The sequence below is a fragment of the Panulirus ornatus genome, chromosome 3, assembly GCF_036320965.1.
Source record: "Panulirus ornatus isolate Po-2019 chromosome 3, ASM3632096v1, whole genome shotgun sequence".
NCBI classification, from domain to species: domain Eukaryota; kingdom Metazoa; phylum Arthropoda; class Malacostraca; order Decapoda; family Palinuridae; genus Panulirus; species Panulirus ornatus.
This window is the reverse complement of record NC_092226.1, coordinates 23,528,966-23,549,359: the sequence shown is the minus strand read 5'-3', so window position 1 is coordinate 23,549,359 and position 20,394 is coordinate 23,528,966.

Below are 20,394 nucleotides of genomic sequence, written 5' to 3'. Positions count from 1 at the left end.
GTAATGTCTGCATCCATTACTGATCTCTTTTCTGCCACATCATTCCTCAGTAAAGCTCAGCAATCCTTATTCTCTTACTAAGTTCCTTTTTCTGCGTTGACCACCTTATTCGCTCCACCAGCCAGACACCTCTTGTGCTCGTCCGTGTGTCCCCGTCTGGGGCTGGGGCTGTGGAGGCTGGCACTGCCCCGGCGGATACCGCCAGCCATGCAGGCGGTAATCTTATGTGAAATTCATGTAAACTCTTTCGTAAATGTACAGAGAAATGTCGCGTCGTGTGGAGGGCACAGCCAGATCCAAATCGTGTCCCTGATATTATCAGATTTGTGTGTTGCGACGTGATCGCGCAGTCAACAGCTCCGTTAAAGGTATTGTTCAGCTTTCAGTAAGCTTTCTGATGCTTCTAAGTTTTCAGTGCCTTTAGGTTAACTGAGACTCGTCATGAGTTCCAGGAGTTTGTGTGGTTTGAAGGAACAACACTCTCCCTTCACCGCTTCACCGAGCTAGCTCTCCTGTGTCGTCAACCCAGATCGCTAGAAAGCTTTTCTTATCTGGCTGGGAGAGTCATGAGCCGCTAAATCGGTTCCAGGACGGGCGAAAGCTTTATCAATAATTTATACTGGTATTACCTTCCACGGGTCATGTGAACCGTGAGGTACTCCCTCCCACACAACCCCCCCCCCAGCTCTTGGCAATACTGTCTCGTGGCTTGGTCTTGAGATCTGTGTTTATCTTTTTCTTTTCTCCTGCTCTCTCTCTCTCTCTCTCTCTCTCTCTCTCTCTCTCTCTCTCTCTCTCTCTCTCTCTCTCTCTTCTCTTCTCTTCTCTTCTCTTCTCTTCTCTTCTCTTCTCTTCTCTTCTCTTCTCATCTCTTCTCTTCTCTTCTCTTCTCTTCTCTTCTCTTCTCTTCTCTTCTCTTCTCTTCTCTTCTCTTCTCTTCTCTTCTCTTCTCTCTCTCTCTCTCTCTCTCTCTCTCTCTCTCTCTCTCTCTCTCTCTCTCTCTCTCTCTCTCTCTCTCTCTCTCCCTCTGATTATTGGAGAAGATGGGTGAAAGCCCACTTGGAAGATATGATTGGAAGAGAACGATTGGGAGCATTTGGACATTTTGCTAAGAAGAACGAGCCAGAGATTCCAAACGCGAATATAGACGAGTGAGACGAGAAGTTTAAAGACATACCGTACTGTTGTTGTACAGGACCACCAGACTCTAGGAAGGATGTACATTGTGTGTGTGTGTGTGTAACAAAAACAAGAAAAACAACAAAAAAAAAACACAACAGCTTGTATCGTCTTTTCGCTTCAAGTCTTCAGCAATTTTACAGGATCGATGCAGAGTCTATCAGGGCGCAGAAATTTGAAGCAGGACCAGTTAATCGCCTGGCAGTACCTCACTCCGTGGTGTCCAGCCACTCCATAATTCTCGCCAGTACCTCCTGCAAATAATGCAAATATATGCGGAGGAAATGAGTGAATAAATGAAACTTGCGGGAGAGCCCGGCTTTGGCCTCCCAGTAATTCCATTCTCTCATTAACGTCGGGGACCTTGTGATTAGCTCTCTCTGTAATTCGTGGCCTTTATTAAGGTGTGGCGCCGCCTCCTCACTCACCTGCAGGACACCTCCGCCCAATTACCCAGACCTCCGCTCTTTGATCTAATAAAAACCGCCGTGTAAATAAAGAAACTTCGGGGAGGGGGAGGGGGGGGGGTGTTTTTATCGGGGCGCCTGTGTGGGAGCGGGCTTAAAGCCCAGGGTTCCCTGGAAATTGTGGGTTCCACACAACAGTCCACATCACCGGAGCCTGCCTCCCTCCTCTCGTCTCCCCTCTCCCTCCTCCCCCATCTCCTACGGTGGTAGAATCTTGGTGGGGAAGGGGTTTGGTGGAGATGGAAGTCGTGTAGTGTAGATATTGGGTATAAAAGGATTCGAATATTGTTGATAACACGCACACACACACACACACACACACACACACACACACACACACACACACACACACACACACACAGAGGGTCGCGTTACTGAGTGCAGACTTGAGAAATGCATTTACGTCTCAAATCAGCGTAAAGTTCACTTCGTTCGTGCACGGGAGTGCTTGTATATTCATATTTTTTTTCTTTCACACAGGTAACACTTGTGTATGCTCCAACACACACACACACACACACACACACACACACAGTATTGTTTCTGGTGTAAACCCCAGCATAACTCCAGCTCCTCCATACCCTCATTCTTCATGGACACATTTTTTTTTTTCTCTCATCCCGAAAGAAAAAGATCCGTTTTCTTCGCCGGCCGCTTTCCGTACTTCGTAAGTGATTGCCTCTCAACACTCTCCTCCTCTATGGAGGAGCTATCTGCTACATCTGTTCCGATCTTTCCCTCCTCCTCCTCCTCCTCCTCCTCCTCCTCCTCCTCCTCCCCTGCAACCTCCACGTTAAATCACTAGATTAGGATCTGGTCTGGTTCAGGTTATACCATGTTCAGTATCTCACATTTACGTGGTGCTGGTGCCGCTCCTCCTCATCACTTCAAGCCCAAACAGAATTCACTTTTTCTTCCCAGTTGGGAACGAAGTTTGTCAAGATGCCTTTCTGTGTGAAGCTTAGTATTTCTTTTCTCTTTTTTTTTTTTTTTGGTAATGTTAGTGTCAAGAGTAGAGACATCCTTAAGCATTCCTTTCACATTCATATTAATGGACCGCAAGGCGGGACCTTTTCCACCACTGGTGGTGACCTTATAAAGTGTGTCCATATAGTAGCCTGCGTTCCTGCCTGTGGTGGAGACAAGGTAGACAATCCTGACCTTTGCCTTACCAATTCCACCAACCCGCTACACCATTTCTGATTCCATTCCTTCATGATCTGACTGTTATCTGAGTATTTAGTTCTCCTTATCTTTCACCGCCCAAACCATGACCGCCGGGTGCTGTGCTGCGTCGCACGTCAGTAGGGCTGACGGGTGTGGAAACTATAATTTACACGCTTGACCCTGGGACAACTATGGCCATAACTCGTAAAGGATCTATCAGCATCCAGAAGATATGCCATCCTCCTCCTCCTCCCTTGAGGCTATCATGTCGAAGGCCACATCTAGACTGGAGACATGTAACCTCAGCAAAGCCAAAGCAATTAACCAACGAATGGAATTAGTCCAAATTTATCATCGCACGACTGACATGTAATTTCCTGGCTCTAAAATGAAGACACCTAACACTCGGTTCAACACCAACAGAGCTATTTAGTCTTCAAACAGATCCCTTTTTAGTCACGTCCTCGTCGGCCTCCCATCTCACCCTTTCTTAACCTTATTCTTACCATTCCCGTTTCAACTCTCCTACAAGACGCATCTCGTAACCTCCATGTTCATGCAGTTCATCTTGATCGAGTTAGAATACCTTTTTTCTCAGTCGATCCTCATCAAAACACCCATATGGTCCTTTAACCTGCATCTACTGTGTATTACTACGCTTTGAACAAGTAATATCATGACCTTTGCCCATTATCTTGTTTTTTTTTTTTCACCACTTTAGAGTCTAACCCTTCGCTATAAATGGTTCTTTTCTTGAGCTGAAGAAAATGGTATGTTCTCAGACATATATTCAAGTTTTCCCAGGCTCTTCCATTAGGAATATCCTCATCTATTCGTAGCTGAAGATCTTGCTTCCCATAGCTTTAACAGATAAGCTCTCCATGCTCCAGGAGTCTCGGGTGCCGTAGAAAAAGTTTGATAAAAAGCTATTCTTGTTAGGTTTCCTTCATGTGGCCTTCCCAGTTGATTCTTGGTGTGGATATCCTTCTCTTTTTCCAACAAGTCTTGATGACCGTAGCTTGATCCATCTGTTTCCTTCATTCCTGGAATATCTTTCTTTCACTTGTCAATGACCTTCTACCAGTAATCATGCACGCTCGAGTGTTTAATGACACTTGCTCACAAGAGCCTTTTCTCCTGGCTCAGTTCACCGGTCCTCCAACCTTCGCCTAGAAAGCTACAAATGTAATTTTACTTTATTACGAAAATACTAATTACCTACAGAATATAATATAGAATTCAGAGCTTAGATACCGAGATATGATCATCTTACGAAATGATAATATCGACCTCTCCCTATTACGAAAATTTATGTTACCTAAGTATGCTCCAGTATACCATCCTTGGACAATATGATACCCATACTCTATCCTGGGATCCTCATATATTTGAACTTGCCAAAGATGCAACGGAAAATCCATTTTGCTCCTCAGCGCTCATCCCTATCTGTCCACATCTAAGTTCTGTACTCTCTACAACAGCATTGTCTGTCCTCACACTGTGAATTGTTCATACGGCTCCGTAGGATGAGTCTGTATCCCTCCTGATCCCCTGCAACACTTCCGTGCCAGAGTCAAGTGCCTCACCAGCATCGCAGCCATCACCTCGAGCAGTATATCCTCACCACTCAGTACCCTGTTCTTCCCTCATCTACTGTTAGCTTTATGGCCAATGTTCTGACGATCTGCAGCTCATCAGGAAACACGTTCCTGGACCCAGAGTCTGTTGTTGTACGTACGTTGCCTGCCAGTAGGTTGATGTTCACAAACGAAAGATAATTATATGCTCTCCTCCTCCTCCTCCTCCTCCTCCTTCTCCTCCTCCTCTATCCTCTTTTTTTTAGATTTCCTTAATGATATATATATATATATATATATATATATATATATATATATATATATATCATATCGAACCAGGGCATGTGAAGCATCTGGGGTAAACTATGTAAAGTTTTGTGGGGCCGGGATGTGGAAAGGGAGCTGTGGTTTCGGTGCATTACACATGACAGCTAGAATCTGAGTGTGGACGAATGTGGCCTTTGTTGTCCTTTCCTAGCGCTACCTCGCGCGCACGCGGGGGGAGGGGGTGTCATTTCATGTGTGGCGGGGTGGCGGGTGGAATGAATGAAGGCAGCATGTATGAATATGTGCATGTATATATGTATATGTGTGTGTGTGTATATATGTATGTATACGTTGAAATGTATAGGCATGTATATGTGCGTGTGTGGGCGTTTATGTATATTATACATGTGTATGTGGGTGGGTTGGGCCATTCTTTCGTCTGTTTCCTTGCACTACCTCGCTAACGCGGGAAATAGCGACAAAGTATGATAAAAATATAAAGTATATATATATATATATATATATATATATATATATATATATATATATATATATATATATATATCAGAAGTTTGAGTGTGCTCTCTGGGTTCGTGCATCAGCAGACAAATAAGACATCACCACATCCTGAGCTGCACAGGTGAGGTGGGAATAAAATACCGTTTGACAAGCAAGACATCTCGTGTTTCCTGGGGGGGAAAATGAAATAAAAAAAATGGAGGCAAACAATTACCTGGGGCCACCTTTCCAGCCGCTCCTGCACACGCCTACCACCCCTCCTCCGTCCCCATCTGGCTAATGCGCTACAATTGCAACCTTAATTTGGCAAAAAGTGAGATTACAGCAATTTCAAACTCGAATTCAATAAAAGTCTGTATTCCGCTGCGAAGCCAATGAACAACCGTGTATTTTTTCACAATAGCGTGTAATTGAGTAATTGTCGAGCTCCTACATCCTGAAGCTTTGTGCGATAATTTCATCAATTTTCATCAATTTTCCACTTGCTGGCTGGCTGTTCCGGTGGGTAGAGCGAGTGGATAGAGAGAGAGAGAGAGAGAGAGAGAGAGAGAGAGAGAGAGAGAGAGAGAGAGAGAGAGAGAGAGAGAGAGAGAGGAGGTGGGGGTGTGGGGAGTTCCTCCTACCTACCGTTCCGACTGGGCTTTGTGTATCATCCGAGCATTATATACAGTCGGGGAGGAAGGGTTTAGAAATTGCTTTTATGGGTGACTGTGGCGGTGGTGGTGGTGGTGGAGGTGGAGGTGGATATGCCTGCTGTGTGCGGCCCTTCATGTGGGTCGGTCGACCAGCAGAAGCCTCGTGTGTCGTCCCTCCCCTCCCTCCTCCTCGCCAGGCTGCTGAAGGACTCTGCATTAATAATGAGGGAGGAAACTTGCAGGGACTATCGGAGTAATACTGAGGGAGGGAGGGAGTGGGTGGAGGATTAATGGCAGTACCTGGTGCAGTTGTGGAGGCCCCGTCCCGCTTGTGGGACGAGAGCCTATGTAGCGTACGGTCACTTGTTTGTGGTGAAGGTTGGTGGGAATGCAGATGTACTGACATAAGTAGATAATACACGTTCATGTTCACACACACACACACACACACACACACACACACACACACACACACACACACCTGGCTTAGGCTGGAGTGTGTGTATTCATACACAGGAATAAAGACATGATACATGTACATATGGTTAAGTGACGGGGCAACACGAGTGTAAAACTCTCTCCCCGTAACACACACACACACACGCACACACACACACACACACACACACACACACACACACACACACACACACACACACACACACGTGTCTGAGAAGAGTCATAAAGGGTCTTCTCTTGATACCTTTGAGACAGAATAACAAATGGGAGGTTCTCATGACACATAGGCCAGAGACTGTTGATAACAGAGGACGAGCAGCAGGTGCATATTTTCTGCATTTGGAAGAGAAAGGAGAGGGAGGTCACTGACTGATGTGGTAGAACAGACACTCAGGGGCACTGAAAGACGGGTACACAGGAAGTTATCAAGTCAAGCTATGGCGGAGAGAGAGAGAGAGAGAGAGAGAGAGAGAGAGAGAGAGAGAGAGAGAGAGAGAGAGAGAGAGAGAGAGAGAGAGAGAGAGAGTAATTACATTATCAAAGACAAAACAATCAGGGATGAGTATGGTCTGTGGGATGGATGGTTTAAAGCAGTGAAGAGCATTCAGGATCAGTACAGGGTGGCCAAAAAAGAATATATATATATATATATATATATATATATATATATATATATATATATATATATATATATATATATATATATATATATATATATATATATATATATATGGGAATAGGGAGAAGGAATGCTACCCACGTATTTCCTGCGTGTTTTAGACCCACGTATTCCCTGCCTGTTGTAGAAGGCGACTAAGAGCGGTGGTAGCGGGTGGCTGGAAATCTTCCCATCCTGTATTACTTTAAAAGGAAAGAGCAGAGCTAGGAGCCAAGAGGGGATTATTCAGCCCACGCGGAAAATGGTGAAAATTTATGGAAGTTACATTCATATATATATATACCAGACCAAAGGACGGAGCTTGACGAATCAACACAGTAGAAATCAGCTGACTAAGAGCGTGGCACTAAACTTAAGAGCATTATTGAAGTAGGAGGGTGATAGATGTAAATCCAAAGACTTTTGGACGGGAGGAAGATCACATTCCAGTCAAAGAGCTAATTCAATGTCTTCTAGAGGCTATAGACTTATGAAAAGCGGTTTCTGAGATAAGGGAAACAACGAGAACTTATAGATATGGTCAAGATGCGTGGGAACAGCAGCAAGTCGTGATTACTTTCAGTGTGGATCTGAGTAGCCAGGAGGTACTGAAGCAGATCAGGAAACGTGCAAGCAAGGAAGAATTCTGCAGAGTACTCATCAGGGGATGACAAACCAAGAGACGGAAGAGAGAAGTAAAGAATACAGACGGAAGCCAAAACCCGGATGACATCAGCAGAGGCTGCAAGACAGAACAGCCTCGCAAGTATACCCTTCAGGGGCTTCAGGAATGTCAAGTAATTGAATTTCAGAATGAAAGCGATGTATATGAATGCAGACTGAGGGGTAGTACACGCCAGCCTGTTAGAATTCAAGGACGGATTTAAGGAAATCAAACCTGGAGACAAAGCTTACTGGATACAGCTGGCCTTATTTATCTGAGTTGATATATGACTGCAAGGAGGGACAAAGAAAACAAATGATGAGGAGTGACTCCCCCTTGATATAGGACAGCCTCTAGTCGTCAGGCTATGCTAGAAGAACGACAGTAGGAGAACATTGCATTGTGGTCTCGATGAGTTAGTTATAATCCACCATAAAATTTCCAAGAGAGAGAACTAACACACAGTGTTAACAGTGGAGGAGTGATCAAGATGGTAAATGAAGCACTGAGAAACACACTCCTGAGAGATGGTAGAATCTGATAATGGGAAATTTCAGTTATAAAGTGATTGACTTGGAAGATTAAGAGTCTCTTAGAGACGTAGAGTCATGAAGACGAGTTCTTAATTCCAGTCACTGAGCACACTAGAATCAAAGGGTCTGATGCACAATCATTACTAGGTATCATCTTTATACATAACAAGATGAAAATTGAGAATATCATATGACATACACCATTCAGAAAACAAAAGTGACCATTTAATGCTCAAGTTTGATTATATGACAATTGACAAAGAGAACGGAGATGAAACCAGACTGAACAAAGGACATGTAATCATGAAAACTACTCAGAAAACTAAGTATTCTTTCCTGATGGAACATAAACGGAAAGATGGCGTTCTGCAGAAATGATAATGCTCTTTGTTGTGGATGCTTCTGTGAAACTTAGTGAAGGAAAAGTGACATTAGTTTCAAATACAGAGATTAAAAGTGCGAGAGAGAGGTTTGGGAAAAGTGGTCACGCATGACAAAACTCTTAAATGAATGAGCTCCGTTATAAACAAAGGAGAGGATTGGGTAGACTTTGTATGTCCAAACAAACTGTTGTAAAGCATTTGATCCTGCAACACAAAGGAGTTCGGTAAAGCAGACGGATATTCATGCAGGAATAAGGAGGAGACTACTTCCAAGGACAGAAAAAGTACAAATGACAAAGGATCTACGTCAGAGAAGCCTCCTCGTAAATGGGTCTGGGTATGCCGCAGGGTAAAGTCCTGAGCTCAGAACTCTCCTTGATCAACGTATATGATCTGCCATAAGGACTGACTTTATATTTGAATATGTTTGCGAATGATCTCATGGGAATGAGTGAAGCAAAGAGCACGGGGGACTGTAATAACACATGAGGGAACTTCAACTCAAACGTTGAACGTCTGATGCGTGGGTGATGAATTTCAGTTCGAGAAAATGCAGAGTAATCACGATGGGTCACAGTGAAAGGAAGCCTCAGTGCGGACATCACCTCCCACACTTGAAGCACAAAGAACGAATAGAGAAGGTGTATAGGAAGGCAAAAAGGATGATATGATTAGGACTTCTGAGTTAGTGAGACATTAGATGTCATAGAATTTTCCAACGTGGAAAAAAGAAGTGTAAGGGGTGACTTGATCAGTTTTTGAAAGAAACGAAGAGGCCATAACGTGAAGTTAAGTAAGAACTTACTAGAAGAGATGTAAAGAAGTACTTCTATAGCATGCGAGCCTAGGATGAATTGCGTAAACGTGAATAATGAAACTGTAAATGCAAACAGCATAAACAAGTATTAAATGTACGATAGTAGAGAAAGTTCAAGAGATTGGGCCCCACGGGTTTATAACTCCCTCTCCGTACAGTACAGTATAGGTACACACACACACACACACACACACACACACACACACACACACACACACACACAGTGCTTTAAAGATTTATGAAGGCAATTTAACTTTTATCAAAAATATAAAGTCCACAGGTTTTAAGGACACTTTTTTTTCTATAAAAATGAGAGCCCGATGGATCCAGCAGTGTTACATATCGCGAGCTACGCTAGTATTGGTTCATTCATCATAATACATATCCATATGTGTATCATAATACATATCCATATATTTATCATAATACATATTCGTATGCGTATCATAATTCAGAACCGTTTGTGTATCATAATGATAACCGTTTGTGTATCATAACACATACGTATATGTGCATCTTAATACACATCCGTACATGTATCATAATAGGTACACCTGGCGATACCCAGATGGAATTTTCGTTCCATCGACTTTCGTACGTCTTCATTCAACCTCGTTGTTCCTTCTCCCTCCGTCCTAACAGTCCCACATAGTGTGTGGCAGGCGCTACTATATGGTCTTGAGGAATCTTCACGTCACTTCATCTTTTCTAAAGTCTTTAGTTTTCAATACCATTTTTTTTTTCTGTCTCTCTCTCCTGGAAACACATCACCTCACCCTTCATTCCACAGATTCTCACCGTCTGTATCAGTACACTATTCATTCACTGTCTACCTGACTTATAAACTTGGACCAAATATACTCACTTGTACAATGCACGCTGTCCACTCACTCTGCTGTTGATGCGGGAGATAAATTTGGTCAATGATCAATCAATCTTAGGTCTTCTACAACAGGTGCGTCAGCAGCTACCTTCTCATACCAACCCTGACTCTGAGTCATCTTGGCTTCTGTAACTGATGACCTACCTAGATTAACAGTTCTCCAGTCCACCAGTTGTCCCAGGCCATTCACCTCTCGTAAGGGAACCCCCTGCACTTATCCATTCTTCCACAACGGACAACTCTCACCAACACATTGGACCTTTCAACCTTCCCCTGTGCTCCTAACCTAACCTAACCTAACCTTCCCTTCCCCTGTGTTCCTAGTAGAAGTTCCTTTGATTTCTAACCAGAGCAGGACGGTAGTGTTACTAGGCAGTAGTGTTACCAGGAAGTAGTTTAGAAGGCGTGTTACCAGGCAGTAGTGTTATCAGATAGTGAATTGTCACCAGGCAGCAGTGTTACCAGACAATAGCATTACCATGTAACACGTTACCAGGCAGTAATGTTACGTTGCACTATGCTTACCAGGTCGCAGAGTTACCAAGCAACAGTGTTACCAGGCAGTAGAGTGTTACCAGACTGTAGAGTTTTACCATGCAGGATAGTGTTACCAGACAGAGGAGAGTCGCTAGACAGTGGAGTGTTACCAGGCAGTGTAGTGTTACCAGGTAGTGTAGTGTTACCAGGCAGTGCTGTGTTATGTCATCCATAACGTTTCCTCTTTTCCGAAAACCTCTACAAATCTTCACCCTCGACTCGACAAGGTGATACTCAGACATCCCACCAGCTGCCCCTCTCAGCACTTTCACATTCAAAAGTCTCTCTTGTGCACGCCTACCAATTAGTACGTAATCCAATAATGCCCACTGACCATGTTTCCTACTTACATACGTATCTTTGTTTATGTTTTTAGACCAGGTCAGTCCGAATCACCAGTCCATTTTCATCACACAACTCCACAAGCTGTTCACCATTTCCATTCACATTACTGAATACCCCATGCCCCCAATTATATCCTCAGTTGCCATATTATTCACTGTTGCATTTAAATCACCCATCGCCAGTACACGGTCTCTTGTATCAAAATTGCTGACACACTCACTCAGCTCTTCTCGAAACGCTTTTCTGTCATGATCTTTCTTTTCATGGCCAGGCTCATAAACATTACTAATCACTCAGCTCTCACCATCCACTTACATTTTTATCCGCATCAGCCTGGAGCTCACTTCTTACACTCTTTCGCATACTAACGCAACAACTGCTTCAGTAATAGTGCTACCCCTTCCATAGCTTTTTCCCTCCCAGCAACCCCTGACTTTACTCGAAAGACATTTCTAAGCCATTCTTCTCCTTTACCCTTGAGATTCGTTTCATACAGAGCCAGAACCTCCAGGTTATTTTCCTCAAACATATGATCTATCTCTCCTCTCTTCCCATCTTGGTTACATCCAAACACATTTAGACACCCCAGCCTAAGCCTTTGAAGAGCATGAGCACTCCCCGCTTGACTCCTTTTTCTGTTCCATATAAACCTACATGCAAGCACCTGTGCCCCATCCACCCACAACCTTTTCCATTTACCCAGGGCCATCCCCATGTACCCAGAGCCGTCCCCATCCAACATTTTCCCAACCCATCCACCCAGAACCTCTCCCCATTCAGCGTACTCCCCCAACTCAACCACCCAGAGCCCCACCCCACTCCTCCCTCACCTCACGCGGGGAGGACGGGTGCCCCTAGCCCACACACTAGACAAACAGATTCATTGATAGACGGTAATCCCCGCCAGAGGTTAGGCTCCTACAGCCATGCCTCCCTCACCCACTAATCGTGATGGCAACAGTGGCCCATATATCCTCCTGTAGTGCAGTCTACAGGCACGTAAGATACGGCTCTCTTGCCAGGCCCCAGAATCAGTCTTATGCTTGCTTGCGACAGAGGATGTTTCCTGCGGTGCCGAGGGCCGGGTTGAGCCAGTGTGGCGGCCATGTAAACCTTAGAGATGGGCGGCCGGGAAATTTATTCCGTGGCTCAAGTTCTTCTTTAATATGTATGTTACTTAACGTGTGCGTTTAAATCTCTCTCTAGAGCAAATTGCTTGCTTTGATATATGGAAATCCAACACGGATAAAATAAATATCAAGTTTATTCTTTTATCAAAGTAGAATAAAATGATCTGGTCTTTAACGCAAATATTAGTACATAGAAATAATAAAAAAGATCTGTGTAAAGAGGAAAGTACCTATTTCTCGTTTATCCAAAATGAACGAAATTTTTTGGTGAAGGAGGAGACTCCTGCCTGCCGGCCCTACCCAGCCCCGCCGGCCCTACCCTGCCCCGCCGGCCCTGCCCTGCCCCGCCGGCCCTGTGGAAAAGCCGGCCCCGCCTCACCTGTCTGGGTAAATTACCCCCAGGTAGAGTTTTCAATGGCGACTGTCACAACGGGGCCGAAATTGCCATTAATATGTGCGGCGAGCCGTCACGGCGGGGTAAGTCTCAATAAAAAGCGGATAGTGGCGTCAAATTACTTGATTGTGGTGAAATTCGTTTATGAAGATTAGGTGAACGTGAAGCTAGGTGGTGTGTGTAGTGTGTGTGTAGTGTGTGTGTGTGTGTGTGTGTGTGTGTGGTGGGCGGGGGTGGGAGCGTGGGCCGTGGGGAGGGTCAGTGGTGGTGTGGGTGGGTTGGGGAGCGGTAGAGATGACGTCGGTAATACACGTAATCACAAGAACTTGAATGAAATCCGATCCAGTAACAAGGACTGGGTCTCGGGAGGGGAGTTTGGGTTTCGTGTCGAGGTAGGGAGCTGGTCTGGGGTAATTCGTTCTCTCGCAGTCGTGAAAGTCGAGTGGAATTTGAGTCATGTTTGCGGCGCGTCACGCATGGTCAGATGGCCCGATACACACGACCACAAAGTAACTTTCTAAGCCAGGAACAAAACCTTACGTGGTCTTGTTGGAATATAACTCTTCCTATCTTGAACGTTCGGAGTTTCGCATTGTGCTGTATCTTTGAAGTGTCCCAGGAACTTCAAATCTCTTTTGTAAGTCTTGCCATATGCTGGCGTAACCAGCAACAGCCTGGAAGTGGGTTTCCAGGCGCCTTAGGAGTTTTCAGAAATATAAAAACGAACACCGCGGCTTGTATGGCAAGGACTTCTTCTATTACGTTTTCTATGTGATGATGACTACGAGGGGTGAAGGCAGCGAAACGAAAAAAAAGAGGAGGAGGTTGTAAGTGATTGATATGAAAAGATGATCATGAATAAAGATAACATGAGTGGGAGGTTCACTGAGTCCGGAATGTACCATGCACTCAAGGTTGGCCAGCAGCCAGTCCACGATACGGGTACTGTATCTCATTTAGAAACAAACTTTGAACGCTCCAGCCGTCTTCCAGGCCTCAGCTAACACCCTGAGTCTTGTTTGGTTAAGGTGTAGCTGTAGAAATTAAATGTATACGTTGTTAAGTCAGTACCACAGGATCATATAGATAAAGAAAATTGCTCAAAGAATTTAAGAATAACAAGTTCAAATGATCTCATAAAAAGTCGGTTTGATCTGTATTGTGAACATTTGCGAATAATTACGCTTGTTAGAACTTTGATAAAATCTCCTCTTTTGCTCCTCTGGTCTGACTCGGGCAACTTTTTCATGATATACAATTACAAAGTTGATTCCTATCGGAACCATCAGTTGTGCCTATACAAATCGTTAGGGGTGTTCATTAACAAGCTGTATCACCATGTGGCAAATCTGTCTCCTACGCATGTTTTCAACCTTTGATTAAAGCTTATCACTGCTTCTAAAAGCTTTTCTCCCACACCATATAACCATATAACAAGACATCTCCATCAACCCTATCATATGCCGTCTCTGGATCCATAAACACTGCATACCGATCCTTCGCTTTCTTTATGTATTTCTCACACATTCTTCAGAGCAAACACCTGATCCATACATCTTCTACCGCTTCTGAAAACCACACTTTTCCTCCCCCAGTCTGACGCTGTGCATGTCTTCAGTCTCTGAACAACTGCCCTCCCATCCATACATCTTCTACCGCTTCTGAAAACCACACTTTTCCTCCCCCAGTCTGACGCTGTGCATGTCTTCAGTCTCTGAACAACTGCCCTCCCATCCATACATCATAACAGGCACACTCAGACTTATGCCTCTCCAGTTTGAACACACACCTTCATGCCCCTTGTCTTTATACAGTGGCACTACACATGCTCAGGCACCTCGCCATCATCAATTATCGTTGTTATCACTATTATTATTATTATTATTATTATTATTATTATTATCGTTATTTGTATCATTTATTATTATTATTATTATTATTATTATTATTATTATTATTATTAATATTAATATTATCATTATTATTATCATTTCCTGATTATTATTACTATCATTATCATAATTATCATTATCATTATCATTAGTATTATAGGACTGGAAGTCTGCGTCACGTTCAGGTCACATTATCACAGAGCAATCCTTGCCATCCGATCATTTTTCTTGATGAGATCTTGTATTTGTCGATGATCATCTTAGAAGCCCCAGAAAGGTTGTAGGTCGGTAATTCTGTGCTGGTCACGTCCCAGGAGGCCATGATGCAAGCTATCTGCTTCCCAATATCTGCATGAAGATATCTTGAACATCAACAGGAACAATATGGCTCGGAAAGGAACAGATGATGACGTCTGCCATGATATTTTGCCAGAATGTGTCGACATTCAGCCCTGCCTATCTGGTCTGGCTACCCTTCAACCTCTTTCTCAGCCTTGCACACCTCTCTCTCTCTCTCTCTCTCTCTCTCTCTCTCTCTCTCTCTCTCTCCCTCTCCCTCTCCCTCTCCCTCCCTCCCTCCCTCTCTCTCTCTCTCTCTCTCTCTCTCTCTCTCTCTCTCTCTCTCTCTCTCTCTCTCTCTCTCTCTCTCTCTCTCTCTCATTCTCATGCAGTAAAACATGTTCTGCAAGACGCCACCACCATCCGTTCGGTTACCTTCTGCTGATTTCTTGAAGGCATTTCTTAGAGGAAGAAGAACGCCTTCAAAAAAAAAGATACAGAAGGCTATGAAAGAGACATCTGTCCTGAGATCCACCTGAAGACAATAAGATCCTCTTCCCTGAAGGAAACATCCTGGCTTATATCACTCTAGCGTCCACCTCAACTCTCTTGTTTAGGACAGGTGCCAAGACGCTGAGAGTGAGAGCCACGAGAGGCGGAAATTAAGCGCACTCAGAGCCTTGCTAAGTCGAGCTCACAAAATTTGTTCATCAAGGGATCTCTGTCATCCAGAAACCACCAGAGTGAAGCAAATTTTATTGAACAAAAGGTTTTACAAATTGAACCATTGATCACGGGACACGTATGTTTCTCCAAACAAGACTCGTAAATCACGCACAACAACAACTTGGAACTGTCCATCAAGTCTTCTACAAAACCCAGACGTCTCCTCCCTGCCGGACGGGCGAGCGATCGTGGAGATAACACCCAGGGACATGACCTGCAGCATCCCTGAAGATCGTCTCAACGTCATCATGTACCACAACAACGAGAGAAAACCAGTGACTACATTATGAGAACCGGGCTCTCACAAACCCGCTGCAATCTACCAGTGTAGTTTACAAGTCCTCCTGCCCAGCTGAAGGTCGCAGACGTTAACGCAACGTAAACTACAGCGGTATGGCTACTACAGCAATCGGTCGACGTTGAACAGCCTGCCTTGAAAACGGAAACCACCCACTGTATAATGCAATCGTAATATGATTTTCATAAATCTCACTCGCCAGCACCTTAATGAAAACACAGTGTTACTGAAACATTGACGTGATCCTACAATATATATATATATATATATATATATATATATATATATATATATATATATATATATATATCGTCACCTGCATTGATTTCGGCGAAAACCCTTTACAGCGAGCATCGGTTGTTTTCCCATCATTGCTCCTACAGTGATCCAGCAGTTTGTCTGCTTTGTTGCTGCCGCCGCTGTCCCTTCTGACGCAGGCAGAGAAGAAAGGCGGGGAACTGTGGAGGAGGAGGAGGAGGAGGAGGAGAGGAAATTACCGGCTGCAAACCAGACGTTATTTATGTCTAGGTCGCCGCGCAAAAGCTACAAGACATTGAGAGATAATTCAGGGGAAGGCTCACTAAGAAGTGGTTGACGAGGAACGTTATGAAATGTGAGGTGGCTGTACTGGAGGAAGGGGGCGTCACGAACATAGAAGTGATTGAATGATGAGGAGGCTGACATATGTTCCACGTGAGTAGTTAGCAACTACACGACGATGGAGGAGTTACAGATGAGACAGTGGAGTGGTGGAAAGTCGGTACCTGTCGGCTGTCGCGCTTCGGAAAAACTAGAAAGGTATCAGAATGTCAGTCTGTAAGTCTGGCAAAGCCTGTTGGAGGGGACTTTTTCAGCCTAGCCTGATGTGTGGCAGTCATCCATGAGTGTGTAGTGATAGATCTGACAGAGAAAGCGCAGGACCGAGATATGGAGCAGCTCTCAAGATCAGTGTAAGGAGAGTTGTAGAGTCTGAGAAGTGATGTTGAAGGGAGGAGATACTGCATGAGAGGTTGATAAAGGGAGAGGTGGAGTTCGAAGATGATTAAGTAGAGACAGTGTGAGGTAAAGAGTGAGTGATGAGAAGTAACTTAGGGGTTTTTCATGAGTGAAGTTAAGGGAAAGCAGGGGAAGACCTGGAGTGGGTAAAGGGGTGGAGCGAGAGTGTGTAGGGTGTTAGTGTGGGGTGAACGGTGAATGTGGGAGAGAGACGTTAGCATGGGGTGAGGGCTGATGTAGGTGGCTGGGATGTTAGTCAGGGGTGAACACAGTGTGTATGTGGTGTGGTTGTGGGATCCTGACCATGGTACTGAACAGCAAGAGGTGGTAGCTGGGGTCATGATGCTGGCTGTTGATGGCCACTGTGGCATGACCTTTGGATAGGATGGTCTGACCTTTGACCTGACCCTTGATATGGGAGGGCGTGGTGGACACTGGAACGTCAACACCGCTCGTGACTCGCGGAAGACATGAACTTTCGTGCAATACCGTTGTGTTCAAGGGCCGGACCTTCATACCCAAAGGTTGTACCGTTGTGCTTAAGGACTGTGCCGTTATGCTCAAGGGCTTTACCGTAATGTCCAAGGGTTGTATTGTCGTGCTCAAGACCCGTAAGGTTGTGTGCTCAGAAGTTGAAGAAACATCTGCTCGAACGTTCGTATTTCGAAACTTCGAGCAGACACTGTCTCTCTCTCTCTCTCTCTCTCTCTCTCTCTCTCTCTCTCTCAGGCCTCGCGTTCTGTCCTTTTATGAGCAACGGAGAATATTATCTCTTCATCCCCATGACCAATATATCTAAGAAACCTTCAAAGTAATCTCTCCATCTTTTTGCTGATATCCCATTATTACGATTGTATCTCTTCTTCCCCTGCGTTATCAATGTTCTCCTTCGCCAGTTCGTTATCCTCTTACAAGTTTCGTAAAGTTGGTCCAGACAGTTCTGTTATTCTCGGTCGATATATATCTACTCTCTCATTCCTACACTGCCATCCACATTTTACTCTACTTACATAGAGTATGGACCTCCCTCACATTCCCTTTTCCATTTCTCTTTTTTTTTTTTTTGTATTACTCCTTACTTCATATCATCTTTCCCTCCAAGATTCTCCTCCTCCTCCTCCTCTCCCTCTTCTCTTTCCCTCATCTCGCCATCGATCTCTTACCTGCTTCACCCACAGAAAGGAAGAGACAGTCCCTGCAACACCCTGTACTCTAGTCCCACGTCGGGTTACGGTCAGGTGTGGGTTGATGGTGCCTCACGGAACACCTTGTGAGCATCGTCCACTCCAAAGGTTCGTCTGCGGGATTTAAGATTCCCTCACCAAATCCGAACTAAAGTGATGTATAAGTATATCCTAATTGCTATCAAGAGAGGGACTGCAAGTATCGGATACTTAACATATGATATAGATAAGTCTGATATGATGATTCAGGGAGGAAAAGGAGAGAGTGGAACAGACGAAGATACAGTCGAGAAACAGAAGATATTTCTATCGTGTACAGATAGATGTGTAGTGTAGGTGGATAGATGTGTGGATAGCGTGATGGAGGATTAAATGTGGTGCCTTGTTTATATATCCTCCTGGCAGACCGTATGTGCGTGTGTGTGTGTGTGTGTGTGCGTCCCTCAGTCTCACGGATGTACAATGTCTTCACCTCACACCTGAGACTTTGAACAACACGTAACTCACACGACACGTTTTTCGTAGCTCTAGGTTTTGCGACAGGTTAGACAAAATGTTTCTTGCCAAGTTCCTCTCACACACACACTCCTGCAGATTACATCCTGTGTGTTTGTGATTACTGTCTGTGTGTCACGGGAAGACAGTTTTACACTCGTGTTGCCCCGTCTCATAACCTTGTAGATATGTGCCATGTCTTTATGCACACACACACACACACACACACACACACACACACACTAGCTTACACCAGATACTCATTTATCGGTCAGTACTGTTGTAACCAAGACGAACCCATATGGGACAAATCCCGGGAGGGCTTGTGCTGGCTCATGGTCGTTAAGGCTAACTGACACCACAGAGGCTATTTATATTCCTATATATTATTTTATTATTATGTGGTTTCAGAAGTGGTAGAGGATGTGTGGATCAGGTGTTTGCTTTGAAGAATGTATGTGAGAAATACTTAGAAAAGCAAATGGATTTGTATGTAGCATTTATGGATCTGGAGAAGGCATATGATAGAGTTGATAGAGATGCTCTGTGGAAGGTATTAAGAATATATGGTGTGGGAGGAAAGTTGTTAGAAGCAGTGAAAAGTTTTTATCGAGGATGTAAGGCATGTGTACGTGTAGGAAGAGAGGAAAGTGATTGGTTCTCAGTGAATGTAGGTTTGCGGCAGGGGTGTGTGATGTCTCCATGGTTGTTTAATTTGTTTATGGATGGGGTTGTTAGGGAGGTAAATGCAAGAGTTTGGAAAGAGGGGCAAGTATGAAGTCTGTTGGGGATGAGAGAGCTTGGGAAGTGAGTCAGTTGTTGTTCGCTGATGATACAGCGCTGGTGGCTGATTCATGTGAGAAACTGCAGAAGCTGGTGACTGAGTTTGGTAAAGTGTGTGGAAGAAGAAAGTTAAGAGTAAATGTGAATAAGAGCAAGGTTATTAGGTACAGTAGGGTTGAGGGTCAAGTCAATTGGGAGGTGAGTTTGAATGGAGAAAAACTGGAGGAAGTGAAGTGTTTTAGATATCTGGGAGTGGATCTGGCAGCGGATGGAACCATGGAAGCGGAAGTGGATCATAGGGTGGGGGAGGGGGCGAAAATTCTGGGGGCCTTGAAGAATGTGTGGAAGTCGAGAACATTATCTCGGAAAGCAAAAATGGGTATGTTTGAAGGAATAGTGGTTCCAACAATGATGTATGGTTGCGAGGCGTGGGCTATGGATAGAGTTGTGCGCAGGAGGATGGATGTGCTGGAAATGAGATGTTTGAGGACAATGTGTGGTGTGAGGTGGCTTGATCGAGTGAGTAACGTAAGGGTAAGAGAGATGTGTGGAAATAAAAAGAGCGTGGTTGAGAGAGCAGAAGAGGGTGTTTTGAAGTGGTTTGGGCACATGGAGAGAATGAGTGAGGAAAGATTGACCAAGAGGATATATGTGTCGGAGGTGGAGGGAACGAGGAGAAGAGGGAGACCTAATTGGAGGTGGAAAGATGGAGTGAAAAAGATTTTGTGTGATCGGGGCCTGAACATGCAGGAGGGTGAAAGGAGGGCAAGGAATAGAGTGAATTGGAGCGATGTGGTATACCGGGGTTGACGTGCTGTCAGTGGATTGAATCAAGGCATGTGAAGCGTCTGGGGTAAACCATGGAAAGCTGTGTAGGTATGTATATTTGCGTGCGTGGACGTATGTATATGCATGTGTATGGGGGGGGTTGGGCCATTTCTTTCGTCTGTTTCCTTGCGCTACCTCGCAAACGCGGGAGACAGCGACAAAGTATAATAATGATAATAATAATAAAATATATATATATATATATATATATATATATATATATATATATATATATATATATATATATATATATATATATATATATATATATTTTGTTTGTTTGTTTGTTTGTGTGTGTG